Below are 26,433 nucleotides of genomic sequence, written 5' to 3'. Positions count from 1 at the left end.
TGTCATACCTAAAATCTTTGGAAACATATTTTTTTAAAGTTGGTGAAATTTCATAACCATGTCTCTTGTTATGGAGATCACACAAAGTAAATTACTGTTCCCTTTTTCTAAAAGCAATGAACATTGTTATGAACACACTAAATCTCTCTGATTAATTTAAAAGAATGTCTTTGTTTCAGTGAGTGAAATATGTAGTAATCTGGAATGCTGGCTTAAGATTTGAGTACATTTAAAATATAAATTCAACTTAGAAATACTGATGAAGAAAATGTAAAACAGAGAAGAGCTGCATCATGTATTCCATTATATGTAATGTTGTATTCAGCAGGACAGCTGACTCACCCTTACTATGAAGTTTTTGCAAATAAATCTCTGACAAACTTCAGGGCATATCAAAAAACCTGTGACTGACATTTTTTATTCCCAAATTTTAGTGCTTTTAATTAGGTACTTTCTTCATGTCCATTCTGCATGAGGGAGAGTGCATGGAAGTCTCTGCGGGGAACTGTGACTCTCCGCCACCATGAGGCAGTCTGGGCATCTCATTATCCTTTGCTGTCAAGTCCCTCCTCCCCCTCCCCCACCAGGCTGTGAGCTTGGACTGCCATCCGGTATAGGGGCACCAGTTTAATAATACTGCTTAGAGACCCATAAATCCTAAGGACGGCCCTGGCCATCACCTATCAAGTGGCCATTCTTTGGCAAGAAATGGGGGCAGGGATAAAGAGATCTGCATCTTAGCAAAGAAACAGCATAAGGTCTCCTTCCTCCATCAGATCCTGTGGTTCACAGCTGGAAATGCTTTTCTCTGAGGGACTGAAACTATAAAAAGGAGGGGCAAACACCCAATTACCTTCTCTCTCTTGCTCCCTGCCCATCTCATTCTCTGCACTCAAGAAGACAAAAGAAACAGTCACTGGCTTCTGGGAGAAGGTTCCTGACCTGAAGACTTTAGTCAGTAATGCTGTTGGAAGCATGTGGTGAGAATCTTTGGTTTAAACCAAATATAGTCTGTTAAGTTAGGTACTAAAAAGTGTTTTATCCTTATTTTTCTTGTAACCATTTCTGACTCTGATGCCTCATTACTCGTACTCACATAAAAATCTGTCTCTTTGTAATTAATAACCTTGTTTTATCTAATCAAATATGTTTAAGTTAAAGTGTATGGGTATCTCTATTTAGGGTGGAGAGTTGTGCGTGTATATTATTCCCTTAAAAGAATAATGGATTTAATGCATTTGGACTATCCAGGAGAGGGCTGTGCAGTACAATATATACATTTCTGAGGGAAAATTTGGGACTTGGAGTGTGTTGCGGTAACCCTGCAGTGGAACCAAGGCTGATGAGAGGCAGAGTGTGACTGGCAAGCTGCAGTTGCACAAACACATCTGCGAGTGACCTGTGTGCTGGCAGGCTATTTGTCAGTGGTCCAGGTTGGGAGTTACAACAGTAAGGCATTGCAAGGTATCCCAGATTGAAGGGCAAGAGTGACACAGTCCAAGGTTGGGATTGCACCCAGGTACGTCACAGTGGGTCAGACATTTTAATTTGAAGGTGATCAGATCTCTAGTCTTTTAAAATCTTGTGCAAGGGTGTTTCACAGCTGTGGGACCAATTCCTTCACATCTTGGATGTTTCAATTCTACAGTCCCTGAGGAGTGAAGCTGTCATGGTCAAGAGAGAGTTCTAACTCCTCTTGCAAGGATGGGACTTTAGGCACTAAGATATTGGTAGCATCATCATTGATGCTAAGACTTTAAATTGTTGTTTCTCTGTTAGGCTCAGGCTTCATCAGCTATGCAGTATGGTCTTATATCTTTGCAGTCCCAGAGGCCGTCAGTCATTTTGCAGATGTGCGTACCACAAAATTGAAGGAAGATACAGAAAACATGGATTCAGACACCACAAATGGGTTTATTTTGCTCAGGACTTCTTACTTTTCTGCACAGCTTAATTTTGTGATTAAAATTATCATCAGAGTTTCTAGTAACATCGTTTAATATTTTCAGAAACCTTACTGTATTGACAAGTGCTACAGTGATTGGCCTCCGCTGTAAAGACATAGTAATCGGCCTTTTGGAGTTTAAACTGTTCTCTATCTACTAGCTAATGCTACTTTATCTGTCTGGCATTGAAGTACATTGCTAAGCGGTTGATAAGAACAGTCAGGTTACAGAAGTCCATTTGGCTCCTTCTATGTACAATGGAGATTGCGCAGTGGACTCAAGTAATAGCTATTGGTTCCTGGCTTTGAAATAACTACGTCCACATCTGATTTAAACCAAAAAGGGCAGTGGGGGGAAAGTGTTCAGTTTTCTCTCTGTTGGGTTATTGGGCTCAATGAAAAAATGTTTTGTTTACACTTAAATACTCAGCATCACTTTATTCCTTAAATTCTCACATACAAACTCTCATGTTGCTGTTGGATGTCTTTGGACAAGAATTGTGGACTTACCTCAGGAGAAAAGGCATTTTCTTCCAGAAGCTGGAGAATATACCACCCTATTTTAATCTGCAATTAAGAGTTCATTCTCTTTGTTTGGTTTTCTATTTTATTCATAACTTTCTCTTAGTCGGTTACTAAATAATTGATAAACTATCAAGCAATAGCAGTTGGAAAGTAAAACTATCTCAGAGGTAAGGAAATGTAAACTGGCATAATAAGTGTTAAATGTAAATATCTACCATTCCACTGTGGTGGTTTTTGTTTTTTGTTTTTTTTTTTTTGGGAGAGGGGGTATGCTAGATTGGTGAGTTCACAGATGAAACTAGTTAATTGGATAACCACTCTGCCATTTCTAAATAAGAATTATTGCTTTGGATCCATATAATTAAAGTGTGTTAATACCACTGAACGCATGCTAAAATCCCTCCTTCAGAAGAATGAAGCATCAGACAACAGTGCATCCATACCATATTTTTTTGTTATGCCTTTTTTTTTAGTACAATTTTCACAATTCTGTAGGCATAAGTACAGAAGTTAATTAAAAACATAATTAATATAACTATAAATGGCCACATTCAAGTTTTGAGTGGTGTGGCTGTAAACCCATTGAAGTTAATGGAGCTGCTTCCCACTTGCATCAGTGTTGAATTTGTCTATACTAGGTTGAATTTGGCCCAATGTCAACAAAAATGACACTAAAATCCACACTGCTCTAATCCAACCCCTCAGAAAAGACCTGATTTAAATAGCATACATGGAAAATCAGCAACTGAGGTTCTATTGATGAATGGGTCAGCAAATTCTAGAGTGGAGGGCTCCTCTGCAAAGTGCTGTGTAGAAGTTTGTACTCTAAATGGTCCAAGGCAACGAAAGCACAGCTCAGACTTATATAAAATATTGTTTAGCAAAAAATACAAAAGGGAAACACACTGAATTAATCCAAACAAAAAGGTCTACTGCTAACACCTAAGGACGGTGTTGAGATCATGACTGGTAAACAAGAGGAGAATGGAACTAGAAATTAGTGAACCAAAATGGGTGTACTGAAAATTAGATCAAATTGGTGGACAAAATAATAAGGGGGACAACTTATTCTACCCATCAACCCCTTTCTGTGGTAACTAAAAAAGAGATTACAAGTGTGAATCAGAACGATAGGTGTGTGGAAATGAGTAACTTGGACAGAGCAAGCTTTACCGCCATGGCTGCCACCTCCCTGCCTGTGGGGACCACAGTGTCTATTATGCCACCATTGGACCTTCATTGTGCTGATCCTGAGATGGCCTGACCAGAACAGAAAGGGGGACCCAGATGACATTGTCACTTCTATCAGTTCGGGCTAAATCTCTAATACCTCCTGGAATGCAACACTCAGGTTCCTGGTGTCACCCTCAACCCTGCTCTCTCGTGTCCTTTTCCTTCCCCTACCTTATTTCTTCTCTTATTTTCTCTCTCTCTCTCCTTTTGCCTTCTGTTTAATCAGTCTAGCTTAGTTGGCCAATGCTGTCTTTTGCAATACTGTTGCGTGCCTAGGACTGGAAAGGCACTAAAAGCAATCCCTTAAACATCCTGCTACCAGTACAAGTTTGCCAGCTATCAGAGGGTATGTCTGCACTGCAACATAACACCAGAGTTCAAACTCAGCCTAACCTCCCTTCTGTTTACACACAAATCCCACTAATCCAGCATCCCAGGACTCCATGGGAGTAGAGGGTTCAAGCCTTAGTAAAGCTGGGACCCAGGGTTCAAGCCCTACTGCTTTGCAATGTCAACCTAGCCCCACTGGACTCGTGCTCTTGGAGTTGCCCAGAAATATTCTGCAATCCTACAGGCCAATGTTCTTTCTCCTCTGGACAGTCAGTTTTGGTGGACAGTCAAATTTTCTCACACACCGCAAACAAAGCGCTAGAGCGGCCACCTTTTGGAAGGGCACTAGGAAGTCTGGGATATGGGTAGTTGGACGGGGACCAGCATAATCTAGTGTAGATTAACCCCAGGTTCAACATTGGGGGGTTACAAATGAGTGTAGAGGCTCTAGTCTTAGGTCAACAAAGGTCTGCTAATTTGAGCTCTACTAATGGTGAGCTTACAGTGCAGTGCAGACATACCGAGAATGGCTGATAGGACTGTGTGCTATGCACGTGTTTCTCCTGCAGTGAGGCTGAAAGCAAATAAGAGTATGTCTACACTCAAAACAGCTGTGGTTGGCCCAGGTCAGCGGATTTGGACTCCGGTTGTGGGGCTATAAAATTGCAGGGTAGATGTTCACCCTTGGGCTAGGGGTGAGGGTCCCAGAGCCTGAACTCCAGCCTGAGCATCTACAGAACCCATGTTTTGTTATGATGTTGGAGGGTCCGAGTGACCTTACTCACTCCATCCCTTAATAAGACTACGATGGGGTCAATTGCTATAAATGGTAGGAGAGTAGGAACTCCAACCTTAGTAAGAAGATGGGCTTCATTCATCAAATAAGGCCCAAACTTGCTTTAGATGGCTATTTCAAAAGGGGAAACACCTACTGGATTAGGAGGCACTCTGCAGCTGCACAGTTAGGAGACTAATTCCACAGCTACATCAGAGAATATTCAGTCTGAATAGAAGCACCTGAGTGTAGAAAGCAAATTTTCTGTTTATTCTTTATTTTGTGCAAATAAGTCGTGCTGTTTCTTTCAAATCACAGTTTGATTTGAAGTAGCAAGATACACTCTGTGAAATAGAACATAGTGATAGTGTATTGCTGATTAGGAAACCAATTTCCTTCCAGGTATCATTTTCCAGTATTTTAACCTAAGATTTTTAGCCCATAATTCATTAAATTTATCAACTCTGATGTAATAAGGTGTAAATGAAACACTCTGAAGTTAAGATATTCTTGGTAATATGTAAATCCTGTCTGAAAGTGGACTGATCTCTCACATCTCCCTCGCATTTGTCTCTTCCCTTATCTGCCCAAGGAGTGAGAATCTCTTCTTGCTTCCTCCCACATCAAGATTCTGAAGCATTCTATCATGGATTTTCTTTCATTTTAAGCAGAGAAGTGTGTAACTCAGTTATTTCAGTTTACAAGGCTTTGTGTGAACATATTATTTGGTTTCAGTCCATTCACATTTGCACCGTTTCCCTCTTTCCCCAGCCTGTCCCTGGCCTTTGCTTTCAGTTAAAAAGTCAAAGCAAAACTCATGCAAAGCCACTGAATTTCATTGGGTTTCACATCAGAGTCATACAAAAATGGCTTCTGCATTGAGATGATGACAGATAGATGATGTCCATGCAGTTGCAGCGTTCTCCTGTGCCCAACTTGTAACCACTAGTTCTTCTATGAGGAAGGCTGCAAATTTTCTTGTGCTTTTAACCAATAGTTATCTTAATTTTTTTCCTCAATCATGCTTAGAGGACAGAGCTCTGTTTCTTTCAAAAGTGACAGTGCCTTTAACTTTTCTCAGGTAACATTGAAAATCAAATTTAGTTTAGATTGAATATAAGAAGAATTTATTGACAAAGGAAACAGAAATTACTCACTGTTAAAAGCATGAAAGATAGCTTAAACAAAAGAGTTGCATGCTCACAGAATTTTTTTTATTAGTTTTGTTAGTAAAGCCTAGTATCAGAAAAATAACATCATTAGATGTTGAAACTCTTTCTTTCCCCTCAGCACCAGTCCTACCCTAGTTCTATGAAATAGGGAACTCTCTTCCATATGTGCTTTAGGAAAGAGGCTCAAACTTCATCTGGGTTACTGTGTTAAGCTTGGAGGTCCAGATTTTGACTGCCTTAGATTTAAGTGCTCTAGTTTTATAGTCATGTAATTCAAATCAAATTAGAACTTGGTCCAAAAACGTTCCTTTTTCCTGAAAGTGTTGCCAATTAATTACAAAATGGATGTTTATTTCTAGTTAGTTGTGAATACGCTAGTCTAATTTCCTTCTCTTCCTTGCATTGTCCCTTTCTCACCAATGCAAACAAATTGTCGTGAATATTTCATCATTAACTGGGCTAACCACTCATAAAATGTAACTTTTTCTGTTTGAATTGTTAATGGGCTAGTTAACACATCAGTTGAACAAACCTTTTTAATATGTTAATTGTTCTGGACCACAACAGAACACTGCTAGGCAGTATGGAGTGAGAAGAGAAATAAAGTTTGTGTATTAGAGCTTAATACAGAACACCAATATTAAAAAATAATTAGCATAAATATAGCTAGTAAAATTAACTCTGGACAGGAAGGCTATAAGTTCATGAAGTTTTTGAGTGAACCTAGTTCTATTTACGATTGTGTGGATACAAAACATTAAATGATGTCTCTTAGGAAATTGAAACATTACTGGAAATAGTTTTGAGCAATGGTTTCCCCTGAACTGGTTTTCCAAATGATTTTAATATTAATGTTGTCAGAAACAAATCATTTTCAACACATGAAAAACATTCTGAAATTTGTTCCAACCAAATCTCAGTGGCCCTATCTACAATGGAGTTCAAACCACATTAGATCCAATGATGTTTAAATATGGCGTATGCTAGAAAGATGCTAACACTTTCAAATTCAAATGCAGACAGGGCCTAACCATACTAAATTGATTTACAAAGGAGTGGGCTAGCTTGTACAAAATCATAGCTCAGGTCCCATCCTCAGGTCAGTGTGTGTTTCCTCTGGGGTATTCATGGAAATAAGCTGTTAGCTAAATATTTTAATGTCTTAATTAATTTTGGTGCTAATGAAAGTGAGAGAATAACAATATTAGCTAGAGAGAAGCATGCTGACTAATGTTGTGCAAGCTTCCCTGCATAGTTCTGCCAACACATTGCTCTGCAGTACCCTTGCTATTTATATCTTGACTTCTCCAGAGGAGAGTAAATGTTTAAATATGGCTCTAACATAGTTTTAATTCAACTATATATATTGCCTTAGTGGTCCTTTGACAAACCTGGCCAGTGTATTTAAGCTGTGATTCAGAAAAGCCTATCTATTCATGACAGCACTTAAGTTCAAAGTGCTGCCTTAAATAGAGACTGACTTAAGTGATTTCCAGTTCAGGGCCCGAGCTTGAAATATTGCTCGAGTCCAGGTGAGTTTTAGATGGTTTTGGGATTTGTTCCAAGCATTTCACAAAAACCTAATTTTCATTTAAATCTATATAATTAAAAGGTACTATTTTTAATGATGGTTAGCTTAACAGTAGTGAAAGAACACCTTAATGTAACTCATTTGTGGTCTAAACAAACAATCCTGCTAATCTTTACCACACTGATGCCAAACTTGCTTTAGCTAGAATTATATTTGCACTAGGGCATAACCAGACATGCAAAGACTATTTGTACAATATCACATAATTAAACCTGTGATTAATACACATTCACACTTACAAGCCCTAAAGAACCTTCTCACTGACTGCCCTATTTTTTCCTCTCACTTCAAACAGTTGGTTCAACTACTAGAAATTACTCCTGTCAAAACAATTACTATATATAAAACAAAGTTAGAACCTACAAACAATAATGTATTTTATCAACTTTAGCATTTCTAAAAAAGTAAGAATTGCCCTAAATTAGGATAAAAACTTGCAAATCATCTCCGCCAAACATTACTAATTGAACCCTTGGTCTCAGATTGAGAGTCCCTGGTGACTAATTATCTCAGCACAGATAATATAGAGATGGGACAAGATTAGCTAGAGCAACAGTTTTCCTGTAGGCCAAATCGGGAAGTCCTTATTTTGATTGTACTCAGACTTCCCATTGAAATTGGTGGAATGATGTATGAATAAAAACTTAGTAAGTACTGCTACTTCTGAACCACATAATAAATTAAGATGTTCTAAAGTTCTGTTTCCTACTCTTCTTTGGTTACTCGACACAGCTCATTGCTGCAAAGGAAACTGTTCATATAACAATCTATTCGCTCAGTTATCCTACCCATACTTCCCAAAATGGACTGACAACTATGTGAATATCTTCCTTGATCTTCACTTAGGATCTGATCCTACTTCTATAAAATTAATGGCCAAAATTTCCATTTACTTTGATAGAAACAGGATTGAGTCCCTAAGTCTCCTAATTTTGTGATATAACTGTTCCAGGAACCAGTTGTTGTTCTGTTCCTTAAAATGGACCTTAGCCATCCTAGATATTTCCTGTTTCCCAGACTTCTGCTGTCCATCCCCTTGCAGTTGAGAAACATCAAATGTGAGGCTGTGCTACCTCCTCATGAGAGGTGTGACACTCCTTTTTCCTTTACCCATTCCACTAAAGATTTAGGGAGGCAAAGTACTGCCGACTTTGGGGGAGTAATCAGTATATCCACTAAGCACCTTTTCTGTATGTTCCTGTAGTGCTCAATGTGGTGAAAGGAGTTGTTTGGTTCGTTTCCTTTTTACTTTCAGTGTGCCTGCAATCTCTGGTTTTATTTGTTACTTTGGGTGAGTGTACTAGGCTCTATTATGTATGTTACCTTATAGGCTATCAGCAGCAGCCAGTTTGTACGTAGGATTATAGTACCAGTAAAACTGTGGAAAAAGTTTGGATAATGCCTTGAAAGTCACTACGAAACTAATAAGAATTCCTAAAAAGGAAACAAGATGACAAAAATGAACCAAATATTTGACTAGCTGAAAGGAAGAGAGTTGCAGCCTGTTCAAAATAGGCTTCTTCGGGCTAATAGCTGCTTGTTTGCTGGGAGAAAAAGGGCTAGCTAACATGAAGATCATGCTGGTAAAAGTCCCCTATAAAAAGAACTATTTGCTCTCCATCTTGATGTTCACCACATCCTGACATCAAACACACAGGATGTTTCATGTTATTTTAAAGACAGAAGTAGCTGAGACCAAACACAGCTGAAAATTACTACAGCTCAGAGGAAGAGGGATTGTATTTAGGGGATGGTTTTCATTAGAAAAGGTGTAGGATTTAGATAAATCAAAAGATTGTAACTGGATGAAAACCTTCAACTGGGAGGCCAGCAGTTCAGATCTGAACCAGGCTGGTAATTATCAAATGGTGAAGTCTGTTTACTGCCTTATATTTAAAGAATTAATACACAATCCTCTTACAGGTGGACAGGTGTCCACCACAAACTAGCACCCTTGTTAGTACATCTTGTAGAGAAGCTGGAGAATGAACTTCTTCCTTCCCATAAATGTGGTCCCTCCACTTCAGGATTGAGGCATGTTGACTAACATACCTGTTCTCTGAATGAACCAAGGACTTCATTTTCAAGGCTGTTAATTTGACACCTTTCACTTGAAAAAAAAAGGGGGGGGGATTAAATAGGAAAATAAGGTAAAGGGGCATATGGGAGAGCAGTTGGACTAAGAAGTTCAATTTGGCTAAGGAGTGTTCTCATAGCTATAGCAACCACCTGGGTAAAATTTACCCAGGCACAGGTCTGTTGGAAGACAGCACTTGCATCTGAGTTGGTGAGATGATACAGGGATTATACTTTTGGATTGGGTATCTCTCTAGTTGTAGATAAGATAAGTAAGAATAAAATAAATTAATCTAAGGTGGGGATAAAGAGATTTTACAGGAAGGAACCTCAGAAAATTAGCAACAGTTGTGAATGAGATGGCCTAGACAGAATAAGATAAGGAAGAAAATTTTTTTTTTCATTTCCTTTCCTTTAAAATGATTAAAAAGTCCAAGTTTCCCAGTTCTAAATATGAATTTGTTTCAACTGCAACCAGAGAAGAGGAGAATGTCAGGGCAATATGTTAATTAGAGCAACAGATATTCAGGGTGTGCAATGTGCCCACAAAGTTTTTTTTTTTTAAAGCAAAATGAGTATATTATAGGAAATGTAGTGAACATGATGGTCTTGCTGCTGTAATCAAACTAAATAGGATTCTTTACAGGCTCATCCGTCATTACCACCAATAATAGAAGAGAAAATAATTGTAGAGCCAACATGATCACATACAGAACATTTCTTATGAATGAAACTAATCTGATTCAGCATAGGTAAGTGGTTATAAATGTCCCAATCTGCAAATGTACTTAGTTGCCTAAATCCCAGACTAAGGCCCCCAAGTCTCACACTTAGGCTACTAAATCCCAGTTTTAGACACCACTGAGATCCACAAAACTCTTGCCGAACTGTGCAGATGCCTAAACTCACTCGATGCCTAAATTTTCAGAGTAAAAGTTCCCTTGGAGCCTAAATTTCTGCCTCGGGGTATGTGCACTGCGGCCTTACTTTAGGCATCTGGATGTTTATTTCTCACTTAAGCCTCAGAATGATTCAGGAACATTCATGCACCTATCTTACATGCAGAACCTGATTCAGTAGGTATTCCCAGAAGCCACCTATTGGATCAGGTCCCATTCAAAATCCAGGTGGAAGTGGTGAACTATGGGATAATCAGATGTAGAGCTCCCTCTTAGTCCCCTGTTGAAGCTGTTCCACTGTGTATAAATAATTAAAGGTGATTGGAGCAGTGCAACTGGACTCTGGGTCTCCTACCTTCTGGGTAGGTGCCCTAACCACTGGACTATTGAGTCATTCCCTCACTCTAGCCCAACGACTGTTCTACAGTGAATAGTTAAATAGTCATTGGCCCATGGAGAGGGACAGAAACTCAGGAGTGTGGGAGAGCCCGAAGGTCAAATCTCCCTGCTCCAGTGATTAGATAACTCTCCTGAGAGGTGGGAGATGGCTGTTCAATTTCTCCCTCTCAGGCAGAGGGAGGAACCTCACCTGGGTCTCCGACATCGCAGGTGAGTGCTCTAACCACTGGGTTAAAAGTTGTAAGGTGGCCTCCACTGGCTGTTTTTATGGGGAGCAAAGCAGGTGCCTAACTCATTCCCACAAGAATGAATGCCTAAGCTGCCTGACTCCAGAAGACAGGCTCTCATTTGTGAATCACCAAGTTGACAGGTGTCTTCCTGCAGTTTGGACTTGGGCACCTAATTCCAGGAGAGGAGCAGGGCTTTGCACTCACCCCCGCTGTCTTCTTCCACTGGCTAGTTTAGGTGGCCGTGGCTCCCTGCCTCGCATACTAGCTTCAGTGACTCGCATTCTAAGGCCCCTATCTCTCCCTACCATTGTACAGGGAGCCTAGATGCTTAACTCAGGCTTTGTGGAGCACAATGTTGTTCCTTGTTTTTTTTTCTTCCTAGATGCCAAAGTTAGGCGTTATGATACTCAATGTTGCAACACCTAAGTCTCTTTGTGAATCTGAACCAAAGTGCCCAAGCCAAATCCCACTGAAGACAATGAAAAGGGTCTCATTGACTTCAATAGGTTTTGGATCAAAGCCTAAGAACTAACAATGCATTACTAGAAATAGTGTCAGTATACATTTTATGGGTATTAAGAAAAGATGAGGTTTGTTGTATTCCAATTTTTGGAAGCTGTTTAAATCAAGGTACTGAGACCCAAAAGTGAGTTTTATAATTGGTGTGCACTGTGTAAATATTCCCACTGTACTCAAACTCCCCAAATCCAGTCCTACCATGCACTAGGGTGTAATATTGTACCTAGGAAGGCCTCTTGGGGGGCAGTCTGATTTGTTAAAAAATCCTGATCAAGACTCTGGAGGGCGTGTCTCCATGACACTGCATGGTGATATGTCATCCAACCATTAACTGAACAATGAAATAGCTAGAAAGCTACAGGGGCATTCCACTTCTACCACTTGTAATGCAGCCTCTTTTCTTCCATTTAATTCTGGTGGCTCACACTATTGTCATTGTATTATGGGGATAATCATTGTTTTTCTTATTCTTTTTTTCTTTTTAAACATTTATTCTTCCTCACACAAATTCCCAAGAAAAAAGATATCCCAATTTCTTCCTCTTGTGTTGTTTTTCTTTACTTTCCTTACTTCTTGTCTTTCTGTCCTATTTCCATCTCTTGTTAGGCCACTTGTGCAATCCTACTCAATTTCGTGCTGCAACTGGCTCCGTGAGTGTTGGTGTTTTTACCCATAGGCATATTATTACCTCATGTCTACTGCTGCTGGCACCGGTTAATCCGCATGATTGGCTAGCGTCACGAACAGGAACGGCTAATGGAACTTTTGCAAGGGACTTCTCCAGGTGAAGGAGGTGCAATACATGACCCTTGAGGTAAGTTTGTTATCTCATGTGTGTGCGCGGTGCTGTGCTTGCTGCTGGACTGAAATATATACTGTGTGGTCTGTTTGTCTGGGGGACGGTGTGCTGACCATGTGGGTGCTGAGCCTAGTGGTCTGCTAGGCATGGCTGAGAGCTTTCTTAACAAGGCTTTGATCCCTGAACCCATTAGCACCTATCAATCCTTATCCAGGGGGTGGGGCTACTCAGGAAGACCAGAGCTTTCAAAAGCCTGCTCCTAAATGACCAGAGGAGCTAGTGTTGTGAACAGGAGTGGCTAACAGGGGAGTTTTGCGAGGGAGTTTATAGGGGAAGCAGGGAGGGGCTACATATACTTAACATTCCTTAAACGAAGCACAAAACACCCCCTGATAACAACAACAACAAAGGAACAAACTTCAGGAGTAAAAAGAGAATGCAGGTAGAAGTCCAGCAACAGACTAGGGGCTACCTGTCCAGTTTATTGCACCCAATGCAGCATGTATAGGCAGGTGGCGTATGTGTGCATTTGAGGCAAGAAGCTCCTGGCCCTCAGAGACCAAGTATGGGTTTTGGAGGCCAGGGTGGCTGAGCTGGAGGAAGATAGGTAGGTACATAGATGAGACTTTCTGGGACACAGTACAACAGTCCCACCCCTGATCTGACAGACTCTGTGCTGTTAAGGAGGATGAAAGCCTCAGAGAAGGAGAACATCCAACTGGAGCAGAGGAAACGATCCCATAGTTGGGACCCTCCTTCCAGTTGGTGTTGTGGTATCCTCTCGCACTGAGGATACCTCTCCAGGGAAGGGAACTCCAGTTATTAGGAAGAGATAGGTATTAGTAATAGGTGATTTGATCATTAGAAACATAGGTAGCTTGGGTTTGCGATGACTGGGAGAACCGCATGGTGACTTGTCTGTCTGGAATGAAGGTTGCGGACCTCTCAAGACATCTAGATAGGCTTATGTGTAATGCTGGGGGGGAGCCAGTGGTCATGGTACATGTAGGTACCAATGACATATGGAAGGATAGGAGAGGTCGTGGAGGCCAAATTTAAGCTGCCAGGTAAGAGATTGAAGTCCAGCAACTCCATGGTAGCATTCTCTGAAATGCTTCCAGTTCCACATGCAGGGCCACTTAGACAGGCAGAACTGCAGGCTCTCAATGAGTGGATGAGATGATGGTGTAGGGAGCAGGGGTTTAAACTTATTAGGAAGTGGGGAAACTTTTGGGAAAGGGGGACCCTATACCTAAACCAAAATATAACCAGATTGCTGGCGTCTAAAATTAAAGAAGTTGTAGAGCAGTTTTTAAACTAAGAACTGGGGGAAAGCTGATGGGTGCACAGGAGCACTTGATTCAGACATGCCTTAGAGGAGTATCTATAAATAGAGATTCCCTATGTCCTAATAAGGAGGAGAGGATGGAAGATTATAAAATACAGGTAGGATCTGATGAGGTACAGTGAAATGAAAAAAAGTCCCATTCAATTACATCATGTAATGGTAGGCAGCTAAAAAGTGACAAGTTTTTAAAGTGCTTGTATACCAATTCTAGACGTCTAAATAATAAGATGGGTGAACTAGAGTGCCTTGTATTAAATGAAGATATTAATATAATAAGCATCACAGAAACTTGGTGGAATGAGGATAATCAGTGGGACACAGCAATACCAAAATATATTGGAAGGACAGAACAGGTCGTGCTAGTGGGGGAGTGGTACTGTATGTGAAAGAAAGCGTAAAATCAAATGAAGTAAAAATCTTAAATGAACCAAACTGTGCTATAGAATCTCTATGGATAGTAATTCTATGCTTGAATAATAAGAATATAGCAGTAGGGATATATTACCGACCACCTGACCAGGATGATGATAGTGACTGTGAAATACTCAAGGAGATTAGAGAGGCTATTAAAATAAAAAACTCAGTAATAATGGGGGATTTCAACTATCCCCATATTGACTGGGTACATGTCACCTCAGGAAGGAATGCAGAAATAAAGTTTCTTGACACCTTAAATGACTGCTTTAGCTAGTTCTAGAACCCACAAGAGGAGAGGCAATTCTTGATTTAGTCCTAAGTAGAGCACAGGCTCCGGTCCAAGCTGTACCACTTGGTAATAGTGACCATAATATAATTAAATTTAGCATCTCTGTGGGGTGGGAAAATAACACAGTGGCCCAACACTGTAGCATTTAATTTCAGAAAGGGGAACTACACAAAAGTGAGGAGGTTAGTTGAACAAAAATTAAAAGGTACAGCACCTAAAGTAAAATCTCCACAAGCTGCATGGAAACTTTTAAAGACACCATAATAGAAGCTTGACTTAAATGTATACCCCCAAATTAAAAAACAGAGAACCAAAAAAGACCCACCATAGCTAAACAACAAAGTAAAAGGCAAAAAGGCATCCTTTAAAAAGTGGAAGTTGAATCCGAGTGAGGAAAATAGAAAGGAGCATAAACTCTGGCAAATGCAGTGTAAAAATATAATTAGGAAGGCCAAAAAAGAATTTGAAGAACAGCTAGCCCAAGACTCAAAGTAATAGCAAATTTATTTTTAAGTACATGAGAAGCAGGAAGTCTGCTAAACAACCAGTGGGGCCCCGGACGATCGAGAGATAAAGAAGTACTCAAGGACAATAAAGCCATTCAAAAATGAATTTTTTGCATCGATCTTTACGGCTGAGGATGTGAGGGAGATTCCCAAACGTGAGCCATTTTTTTTAGGTGACAAATCTGAGGAACTGTCCCAGATTGAGGTGTCATTAGAGGAGGTTTTGGAACAAATTGATAAACAGTAATAAGTCACCAGGACCAGATGGTATTCACCCAAGAGTTCTGAAGGAACTCAAATGTGAAATTGCAGGACTACTACCTGCCATCTGTAACCTATCATTTAAATCAGCTTCTGTACCAAATGACTGAAGGATAGCTAATGTGACGCCAATTTTTAAAAAGGGCTCTAGAGGAAACCCTGGCAATTACAGGCTGGTAAGCCTGACTTCAGTACCGGGCAAACTGGTTGAAACTATAGTGAAGAACAAAATTGTCAGACACATACATAAACATAATTTGTTGGGGAACAGTCAACATGGTTTTTGTAAAGGGAAATCATGCCTTACCAATCTGCTAGAATTCTTTGAAGGGGGCCATCAAGCATGTGGAAAAGGGGGATCCACTGGATATAGTGTATTTAGATTTTCAAAAAGCCTTTGAGAAGGTCCCTCACAAAGGCTCTCTTATCTCTTGCTTGAGAGACGGTTCTCTCATGGATCGGTTACTGGTTAAAAGACAGGAAACAAAGGGTAGAAATAAACTGTCAGTTTTCAGAATGGAGAGAGGTAAATAGTAATGTCCTCCAGTGGTCTGTACTAGGCTGCCCTATTTAACATATTCATAAATGATCTGGAAAAAGAGGTAAACAGGACGCCCCATCTCAAAAATGATATGCTGGACTAGGAAAAGGTTCAGAAAAGAGCAACAAAAATGATTAACGGTATGGAACGGCTGCTGTATGAGGTGAGATTAATAAGACTGGGACTTTTCAGCCTGCAAAAGAGATGACTAAGGGGAGATAAGATTTTATAGACCTCTATCATGACTGGTGTGGAGAAAGTAAATAAGGAAGTGTTATTTACCCCTTCTGATAACACAAGAACTAGGGGTCACCAAATGAAATTAAAAAGCAGCAGGTTTAAAATAAACAAAAGGAAGTATTTTTTCACATAATGCACAGTCAACCTGTGGTACTCCTTGCCAGAGGATGTTGTGAAGGCCAAGACTATACCAGAGTTCAAAGAAGAACTAGATAAATTCATGAAGGATAGGTCCATCAATGACTATTAGCCGGGATAGGCAGGAATGGCATCCCTAGCCTCCGTTTGCCAGAAGCTGGGAATGGGTGACAGGGGATGGATCACTTGATGATTACCTGTTCTGTTCATTCCCACTGGGGCACATGGCATTGGCCACAGTCAGAAGACAGGATACTGGGCTAGTTGGACCTTTGGTCTGACCCAGTATGGCCGTTCCTATGATCCAGAATGCAGCCTGGTCCATGGTTAAGGCACTAGTATAGGAGTTGGGAATGGAATGGAATGGGAATGGAATCCAGATATCCTAACTTTTCCAGTGACATGTGGTATGACATTGGGCAAGTCACTTATGGCTTGTCCATTCAGGGATACTCGGGAAAGTTAATCTGACTGAACCGAAAGGTGTGAATTTAAAGTGTATTAGTTAAAACACATTAAACTCATATGGATGCTCTCATTCCGAATTAAAGTGGCCTTTGAAAAGATAACTCTAAGTGCCATGTGTAAACAAACCCTGGCCTTAGGTCCATATTTTCTTTTTACCTATAAGTGCTACACACTTTACATTTACAAAGCTCTTTACAAACACTAGTTAATTGATAAGAATATGTAGAAGTGAATCAAATTGATTTTTTAAAAAACGATGCTGTTTTTAGTATTTTGATTTGCACCAGATTGTATGCAGTTCTTTCAATTTAAGCACTGATATACAATTTTAAACATAATATAATTAACTAACATAATACAAGGTTAGATTTCCTCTGGAATCAGTTATTCTAGTGTCTATTTGACACTAAAGACTGCAGCTTCTCTTCCCAAATTTATCAGAACCAGCAACATTTTCTCATCTTCATCTATTTTTCCTCTACATCTGTTGACATATAATTTTTCCAGTTATCAAGATCATACCTGAATTTAGTCCACTCCAATGACATGTCCATGTACAAGCGTATTTTGTCTTTTTAATCTTATTAACAAATGTTCAGTTGTATCACCACTATGTTTAACGTCAGCTGCTTGTATAGATGGCAATGTCTCAAAATTCAGAACACATAAGAAAGAAAACATATTCACAGTGTCACTAGCTATCTATTCAGTCTTCAGACTAAGTGTTTGGAAGAAATGTTTCACTAGCTCTGTCACTCTCACAAGAACAGTAGTATTTCCTGATAAATTTCTGTTTTCTCTCTGGATTATTCATGAAAATAAAGTCTGCAATTAATACTTAGTTATACTTTCTTCTTTTTTAAAGGAATTTAAATGCTAATGACAGTGTGTGTCAATACTAGAGCCTGAGATATGACAGTGTAAGCTTATCTATTAAGTTGTGTCAATACACTAATCTGCAGTACCCTTGCTATTTTTATCTTGCTAGCCAAAGAATAATCATAATAAAATTTCCACTGAAGACTAGATACTGAACTAGTTTAATTTGTGACTTAACCAAAACTTTAACAGTTTTCACAGATTCTGACGCAGATTTAGCACTACCACCACTGCCAGATAACTACTGTCATCATGATTTTTGATCAATAATCCACCACTGCCTTGGATGCATATTGATGAAGCAGCTGACTCATTCTCAGCCCTCAAATTACTATATTTTATTTAGATTTCAGTACCCCAGATGTGCTAAGTGGTTTTCAAACACAGTAAAAAAACAGTCCCTGCCCCCCAAAGCATACCTTCTCAAAACCAGGAATTCCTGATTTTTAATCCTAACTCTGGCACGGATTTCTTACGTGACCTTGGACAAAATCACTGCTTCTCTCTCGCCACCTGTGAAGTGAGGATAATAATACTTATAATGACCTACCTCACAGAGAATTCTCAGGATGCTCTTTATTTAAACTCTATTGAGACAACTGTTTTAATATAACACAAAAACTTTATACTAAACCAGAGAAATATTCTGGAACCTATGTCTTTAATTCCCTATATCCAGCATCACTTATCATTGCTTACTCGTCTATACATTTTTCACTACTTTTCACACTTGTTTCTCTTCAAGGCAGTGTTACCTAGTAAAGAGAGCACTGGAGACCTGGGTTACTTTTCTGATTCTGCCACTAGCCTGTTAGGTGACCTTGAACAAGTCACTTCATCTCTCTGTACCTCAGTTTCCTCATCTGTACAACAGGGATAATGACGCTGACCTCCTTTTGTAAAATGCTTTGAGACCCACCAATGAAGAAACTATGTGGTATTATTTATTACTTAAGATTGTTGCCTTCATGAGGCATCACCAATATGTTTATTTACACACCAGAGACATAATCAACTCTCATCTCATCTTCCTAATATACTCATGTCAGACATGGGACATTTTCCAACTATTTTAACCTTTTACTATTCAGTGGACAGGTTCCCTGGCTATGGACAGTTTAAATCTTATATGCCATTGGCGTTATAAACCAGTGGAACTGTGATTTAAGGTGTCCACAGCTACAGAATTAGGCAGGATTGAAAATGATTCACGCTGCTAGGTTTTCTAGCTGAAAAGCCAAAATATCTGGGTTTAACATTTGAATTGACTGAAAATAAATCCTTGTCATAGACACAACTACTTTTTACAGAGGGTGCACAGGTTGGTAGAAATGTGAGGAGAGAGTTAAGGTTGTTTGGAGTATCTTAATACTGCAATTCTATCCTTTAGATGTTAGGTTAAGTGTAATCTTAAATTTGAATTTTCAGGCTTTTAGTTATATATTATAGGCAGGGGTGATAGCATCACCTATGATTAAGATTCCTCAATAGTTTATAAAACCCTGTTTTCAGTTGCTTGTAACTTTTTTGGCCCCAACAGTGAAAGTTTTTTGCAATTTTCCATTCCAGGTATCTGCTTCAAGCTGTGTTTTTTTTTTTTTTTTAAATTTCAGCCAAAATGGTTCAGTTGTTTCTGAGAATTACACTAGGGAAAATATGTTTTGCCCATGTTTAAAAAATTGTGGAGAATTTTTCCTTGGAATGCTCTAGTGCCCCATGCTTTGGAGCAGGGACTTGAAACTTGGCAGAGGGTGGCGTGTTTGTCAGGGATGTGCCTTTTGCCATGCCTGTGAAAACTGGCTCAAAATTTGCCAAGTCATAAGTCTTTGAAAAATCTGTTTGCGCATGCTTAGTAGAGCTTTGCTAGCATTTAACTGAAATCTCTGAAGAGTCCTTTTTCACTGAGGGTGCTCAAGCCTCTTACAGCTCCAAGTGCTGATTGGACTGTGTATGCACAGTCTTCAAAGAGCAACTGAGCATGTTCCAGCCCAGGGCTATGAACACGCAAAAGGACTTTCCCTGTAACTGCTGCTCTCAGCAGTTGATTTTGTAACTTCAATAATATTCTTTTAACATGTTTTTTGGAAGTAATATTGTAATATACGTCTTTCCTCTGTACCTATCAGGCCACAGTAAGCATATGTATAAGTATTTACAAAAACACTATAATAAAGGATTTAACAAAAGGATATCCATCGCCAGTACTCATATGTAGTTGAAATATTGACCACTGCTTAGCCCACTTAAGGATAATCCTGAGAAAACAGACAGGTATCATATCATGCTCTGAAAGTCAAAGGATATCAGTCACAAAAACAACCTGAGTAAATGTCAGTCAAGAACACTTTTCTGGAATATCCTACCCTCAAATGCTCAAATCTAAGGAGTGAAAGTCACAGCATTTGGCTGTCCCAATTGTTTCAATGGCCTATAATGAGAGACACCCAATCTCTTAGGTAGCTTGGTGGTCGCAACCAACAGAGGGGCTTTAGAAATTAAAATAAAGACCTTGAATTTCACCTGAAAGCCTATGCTGATTTTGGGGAGCATGAATAATATACTATGCCTGTGTGCAACCGTATTCAACATTAACTGCAGTTTCTGAGTGTTCCTAAGGGTAGTGCCATCTTCAGTGCCTTGCAAAAATCCTATATAGAGGGTTGATCAAGGCATAAATAGAGACAAGGTCACTACTATGGTGAAATGTCACAAGTATCTAATCAGATTAAGAAATTAAAGGTACTTCTGGCTACAGATAATATCTAAGCATCTAGGAGCACATCCAAATTGAGTATTTATTTGACCCAGTGGAAAACCCACGTAATGATGAGGATAAAAATTCCCCATGCCACCCAATATCACCTCTGTCTTGTCTGGATTCAGTTTTAGTCCATTCACTCCTCGTAACCCCTGTCTGGCCTAGACAGTAGGGACAGTCCATCAGCCACAGCAAAGCCTTATCATAAATTGTTGCAGTGAAACATTGAATATTATAGCAAATTAGGGAAACCGTAAGGATAGGCTCATACTTGCCTTACAGATGTTTACGTGTCCCATACTAGCTCCCTGATATACAGGATCTGCCGTAAAATAGTGATGGGAAAACTAAAACCCTCAGACACTTCCTGAAACCCTATCATTTTAAGGATGAACAGGGCTAATTGGTTAGAGGATGGCATGCTGGATGAAAAAGGCAAGAATGCCTGTAACTGACTGTTCTTGCAACTGATTGAACAGTACAGTTAGGTATCACCTTGGGATAATGCTGAGGCATCACAACCCAGGAAGAATTGGATGATCTTGAAGACTGGAGTAATAGAAATGGCATGAAACTGCACTTAGGGACTAATAAGAATTTCTGTTGTAAGCTGGTGACTCATCTGTTGGAAATAACAGAGAAAGAGCTGGATGTATTAGTTACATAGAATGGTGGCTTGTAGTTAATGTGCTATGGCTGTGAAAAAGGCAAGTGTGATCCTAGGATGTATCAGGCAAAGTATTTTCAAAAGAGAGAGAGAACTATTAGTGCCATTGTACATGGCATTAGTAAGAGCTCATCTGGAATATTGCATACAATTCTAGAGACCCATGTTCAAGACAGACACATTCAAACTGGAACAGATGCAGATAATTGCTACTAAAATGATTTGGGAAACAGAGCCATCTTACATAAGGAGACTAAAAGAGCTTGTCTTGTTTAACTTAGGGAAACAAAACCTAGGAGGGGATATGAACACACTCTATACATACATGAAGCGAGGAAACAGCAGAGAGAGAGAAGTTATTTAACCAGAAGGACAATGTTGGCACAAGAACACATGAGTATAAACTGGCTATGAATAAATTTAGGCTGGAAATTAAAAGGAAGTTTCTAACTATCAAAGGAGTGAGGGTCTGAAACAGCTTTCCAAAAGTAGTGGGGGCAAATAACCTAATTAGTTTTAAGACTGAAGTTGATAAATTTATGCATGGGAGTTACATGATGAGGTTACCTGCAATCACAGGGGACTAGACTCAATGACCCAGAAAATCTCTTTCTGTCCTATCTTCCTAAATCCAGAGAGTGCGGGGTGGAAGGGCAATGATATCTGTAATTATTGACAGTATTCTTGTAATTAATTGCCAATTATGTTGGGTATTAGTACTTGGATTCTCAGCTGATAATGGTAATGCCTCACAACCCTGTCTCAGAAGATTCAAAGAAAAAATCCAAAGAGGTCCTTTTATTGTTGTAGGTTTGAAAATACTAGCTTAACTAACATTTAACGTTTATATTTGCTGTAATTTTTGTTTCAAATACTTGGTTAAAGTGCTTGTTAATTTCACTAGATGTTTCACAATAAAAGGAATTACATAGCACTTAAATTAATATAGTGATGTCAGAGTAGAATAAATGATTTACATTTCAAGACAAAATATTTAGTTTTATTTATGTATATAAACAGTAACTGTGGATATCCTGGTGATTAAAGCAAGACTATTCAGGCAGTAGATAAGTTTTGTGTACTGAATGTATACGAGTATCTGGAAACGGAGCTCTCCAGAGAGAAGCCGAAGCAGAACCTCTTTTTAGGAAAATGGACACTGGAGAAACAGGGAGAGCATATAATTTAAAAAGGCTTTTAGGAGTGCAGTATGAGAAAGCCTAAATTCAGAAGCACTGTGGTCCAAATCAACCAAAGCATATCTGACAACATCTTGCTTCTATGGGAGGAGAGGCTGCTCCATTACTAGCCAGTCACTGAATTACCTCAGCTGGTACTGTAGCCGGAGGCTAGCAATTCTTGTGCCTGTGTAAATTGCTGTTGAATCTTGCTGCTCAAGACAACAATACAACTTGTGCAATGAAACCAAATGTTTTCAACACATTTGCTGAACAAGAGATTGACATCAACATGCTTGTTTTCATAGATCTTCTTGGATGAGAAGGGGCAGCATGTTAGAATAAGAAGCTGCCTAGTTGCATGGTAGCTGTGAAGGACAATGGGCGATTGGCAGCTGGGGCACACAGGACCAACAGAACAACTGCTGATGTTAGGTTAAGAGCTGGTTGCACTGGCTAAATCCAGCGGAGGAATGTGGATGAGATCATGAGGAAAAGTCAAGAAGGGGCCAACAAAGGCCTTAGCTCACAGCGGTTTTCCTTTCCACGCTACACAAGGAGAGGTAAATGGGGGTAGGAGAAAGAGCGCAAAGAGCTTCTGGTGCCTGGGTACGGATCCCCTGTGCCTGCGTCCCAAGCCTCCCCCCTGCTCCCTGTCTGAGCTCTGGGCTTTACCGCAGTAGCACGCAGCTCCCCGCCAGTGGCCCCCGGAGGCCAGTCACTGCCTCGGTTTCCGCAGGGTTTAAGTGTCTGAACCTCCAGGGCCGCGGGGAGTCGCTGCTGTGACGTCAGCTCTTTCTAGTGAGGGGCCGGCGCGGCGCTGCCCGGGGATTACTGCACCCGCTCCGCGGCCCCTGGCGCACGGTTCCGCCCGGCGTCCCCTCGGCTTCAGCGCAGCTGCCCTCGGAACAGCGGGGGTTAAACTTCTCCCAGAGCCGATTCCTCCGCCAGCAGCCCGGCACCGAGCGGGTTAATCCCCGCCCACCGCTTTGGCTGCGGCGGGGTCTCTGCGCTCAGGCTCCTCCCCCTTGTCCTGGCCTGAACCATCCAGCAACAACGATGCCCTCCCCGCACCACCTTCTCCTTCTCTGACGTAATCGCCGTGCGCCAGCAGAGAGGTGGGGACTGTTGCCTGGTTACGCCTGTCATTCTCGTGCGCCGCCGGCCTCTTCCCCTCTCTTCTCCCGAACCAATCGCTCTGTGTGAGACACAGAAAACAAGCGGATCCGAGGCGCGAGCTGCAGCCCGGACCGGCCTCCCCAGCGCCCCCTCCCGCCACAGCCATAGGGCTCCGGCCGAGGAGGTAACGGGCACTCACGCGTGGCGGCTGCCGCCCGCCTCTGCCTGCGGAGCGCCCCGCGCAGAGACTCACACATGCCTGAGACCAGAGTGGGAGCGGCGCTGAGCCCGGCCGCCTGGGTTCCTTGCGCTGCTTGGCTGGGGCCCTAGCAGCGCCCGGTGCCCGAGTGTATGAGAGGGAGCGAGGAGCGGGGGCCGCGGCCCGAGCCACTCGCCTCCTCTCCCGGACGGCGGCAGCAGAGAGACTGGCCCGGGGGGAAGCGAGGGGGCAGCGAGGAGGCGGCAGCTCCATGTGAAGAGACCCGGACACGCACGTGAACTGCCGAGCAGCCCCCCCGGAGCCGGGAGGCAGCGAGAGAGACTCGGGGACCCGGCAGCCGAGGGGGCTGACCCGTCTCTCACTAAACTTTCTCGGACACGCGGGGTATCTCGGGACCTGGCGTCCAACTTGCTGTGAAGTCCTAGAGCCCCCGCAGGGAAGCGGATCCCCGTGTCCCCGGCGCAAGGGTGAGCTTTAGCTGCCCCCTGTATCACCGATAGCCTGTCTGCTGCAGCCAGAGAGCCAAAGGAGGGAAACTTAACCCGCCGCTGTTGCTGTTCCTAAGGTGAGTGAAGGTTGAGGGGGTCGGGAGGAGGGTTTAGTTCTGCTTGTCTCTGCTCCGCGCCGCTGATGACTTTCCAGGTGAAACACGTGGATGCAAAGACCCGCAACCCCCATGAGCATGGGCTGGGGACTAAGTGGGAGCATGCGGCTCAGTCCCTCCTTGCGGGGCGGGGGCGCACCGTCATCACAGGAGCCCCGCCCGAGGTATCCCCTGTTTCACATGCGCCTCACGTTGCCGGGAGCTTTGCACGGTCTGCTGAGCTAAGTGTCCCTCTCGAGAATGTAGCTCTTCTTGCTTCTGCGAGAGAGACACACTGTAGGGAAATCCTTATGTTAAATCAATTCCTATTCTGCCACTTTTCACCTTGAGACTTAGGCGGTCTCGGCTTTGTAAAGAGTTACTACGGTGAGAGGGGCTGATAGCGTCCAATCAAAAAACGAGTTTGGGAATTAATTCCCCTTTTGAAACTTGTACATCTCGCTTTGTACTTGCTGCGGCAAGGAACAGCAGAGAATGATATTGAAGTCTTGAACAAAGACCACGTTTTTTAAAGCGACTTTAACCTCCTTCCATTCACTATTGTTTTATGTAAAATCTTACGAGCTTAACAGAACTGTGTTTGTGCTTTATCAGCATGTATTGTACACCAGAACTGAAAAATGCAAGCATCTGTAAAAGCCACAATATTTTAGTGGAGGGATTTTCAAACTCTTATAGGGTGGGATTCATCTTAATAGCAAGATTGTGGATTCCTGTCTATGCACAGTTGCATAACATCCCTCTGGAAACTAATTGCTTGTATGAAAAAGTAATATTAGGCAAGTACTTAATGCATTTTAGCTGGATTTTAATATAGTTCAGCAATTGGAAATAAGAAGGAAGAGCCAGCACCATGTGTCTAATCATCTCCCCACCAAGTGCTCCATGGGTCTCAGTTTGGAAATCCTATGCTGGGTATTGAGCCTTCGTATACAGGATGTTTTTATATTGCTACTATACAAGTTACTGAAAAGGATCTGGCTGCTTGAGTAGCATATCTTCAGCCTCATTTGCCAGAAGTTCAAGTTGCTGCTGAATTAAATAAAAAAACATTTTATCCCACCATACAGGCTTTGAAAAATGGAAATCACTCTACATTCTGCCTTATGGAGAACTACATACTGTACATATGAATTTGGTTTGTCTAAATTGGTCTTACACATAGACTATATGCAAACCAAGAACATCTGTAACTACCGTTGGAATGGTATTTCAGATCTAGTTTCAGAATTAATAATATTGGGATAACACTGGTGTCTGCAACTGTTTATACAGTATTTTTCCTAGCTGTCTGTCTGAAGGAGAAAAAGGAAAACCTTTATGTTTAACTGACACTTTTAACTGAATGGAGATTAAACAGGTTGCCCAACTTTATCTAGATTTATTTTTAGAGAGTGTTATTGACTTCCCTCCTACATTTCCCTCCAATCAGCTTTTACTTTCTCCTCTTTCAATCCTACATTGCAGCAGCTGACCTTCCATCAGAGAGGAATATATAGGATTCCCTCTGGATCTACTAAATAGTGCCCTTTTGGAGTGTTAATATAAATTGTCATGCTTTTTGTCTAAAAACTTTATATTTCTAATATAACTGTCAGCTAGGATTACTTCAACTGAAAGATTAGAGGAAAAAAACCACCTTGATCTGTTTTTTTTTCTGTTTTTTTGCTCTAAGCATTTGACTGCACTACATGTATACCTACTGTACTCGTATAAAGAACAGAAGTACTCGTGGCACCTTAGAGACTAACAAATTTATTTATTATTCCTGTTCTTTTTGCGGATAAAGACTAACATGGCTGCTGCTTTATACTCATATAATCAGTTTCTCCAGTCGTTTAAAGGTCTTTCACCAGAAAGAGAGAGACTTTAAAAAGTGATTGTAAAACCTAAAAAATTACTGGGGTACTTGAAGAATACTAGAAATTTCTTAACTCCTTTTATTGAGATAAAGTCACCTTGAGGTGCGCAATACTTCCTTAAACAACAGGAGCATGGATACAACACTTATTGCATTAAGGACATTGAAGAATTGAGTGATGCCTCAACAACACTTCCAGCTTCTGCTGACTTACAGGGCCAAGGTACTAGAAGTTGAATGAGTTTCCTTGAGTGTAGAGGATTAGTAGGATAGTCAGTCTTCCCATATTTAATTTATACATGTGCTTAAAGCAACATGATTTAGTTCAATCTGACAATAACATTTCAGCTTCCTTTGACATAAAGCTGTGTCAATATCCGGAATCCAAATTAAGTTTAACTTCCTCTCTTTCATTATCATCTCTTTATAGCACCTTTTTGCAATGG

At 41.0% G+C, this 26,433-nt stretch overlaps 1 protein-coding gene across 9 annotated transcripts in view; it reads left to right on the top strand.

Moving 5' to 3' along the window:
- FBXW7 (F-box and WD repeat domain containing 7) overlaps positions 1 to 26,433 on the top strand; it is a 312,721-nt gene that overhangs the window by 3,408 nt on the left and 282,880 nt on the right. For 4 of the 9 annotated variants that reach the window (XM_050946415.1, XM_050946413.1, XM_050946416.1 and 1 more), the window contains exon 1: positions 23,335 to 24,087. The exons of 1 other annotated variant lie outside the window; for it this stretch is intronic. The gene's annotated coding sequence lies outside the window, so the exon portion shown is untranslated. Of the gene's footprint in view, positions 1 to 23,334; positions 24,088 to 26,433 lie in introns of those variants that run through there. 4 more of the 9 variants (XM_050946421.1, XM_050946425.1, XM_050946419.1 and 1 more) reach the window with 3 other exon arrangements.

The sequence above is a fragment of the Gopherus flavomarginatus genome, chromosome 3 (genome assembly GCF_025201925.1).
Source record: "Gopherus flavomarginatus isolate rGopFla2 chromosome 3, rGopFla2.mat.asm, whole genome shotgun sequence".
NCBI classification, from domain to species: domain Eukaryota; kingdom Metazoa; phylum Chordata; order Testudines; family Testudinidae; genus Gopherus; species Gopherus flavomarginatus.
The sequence above is the reverse complement of the archived record's forward strand: the minus strand, read 5'-3'. Positions and strand labels throughout refer to the sequence as shown.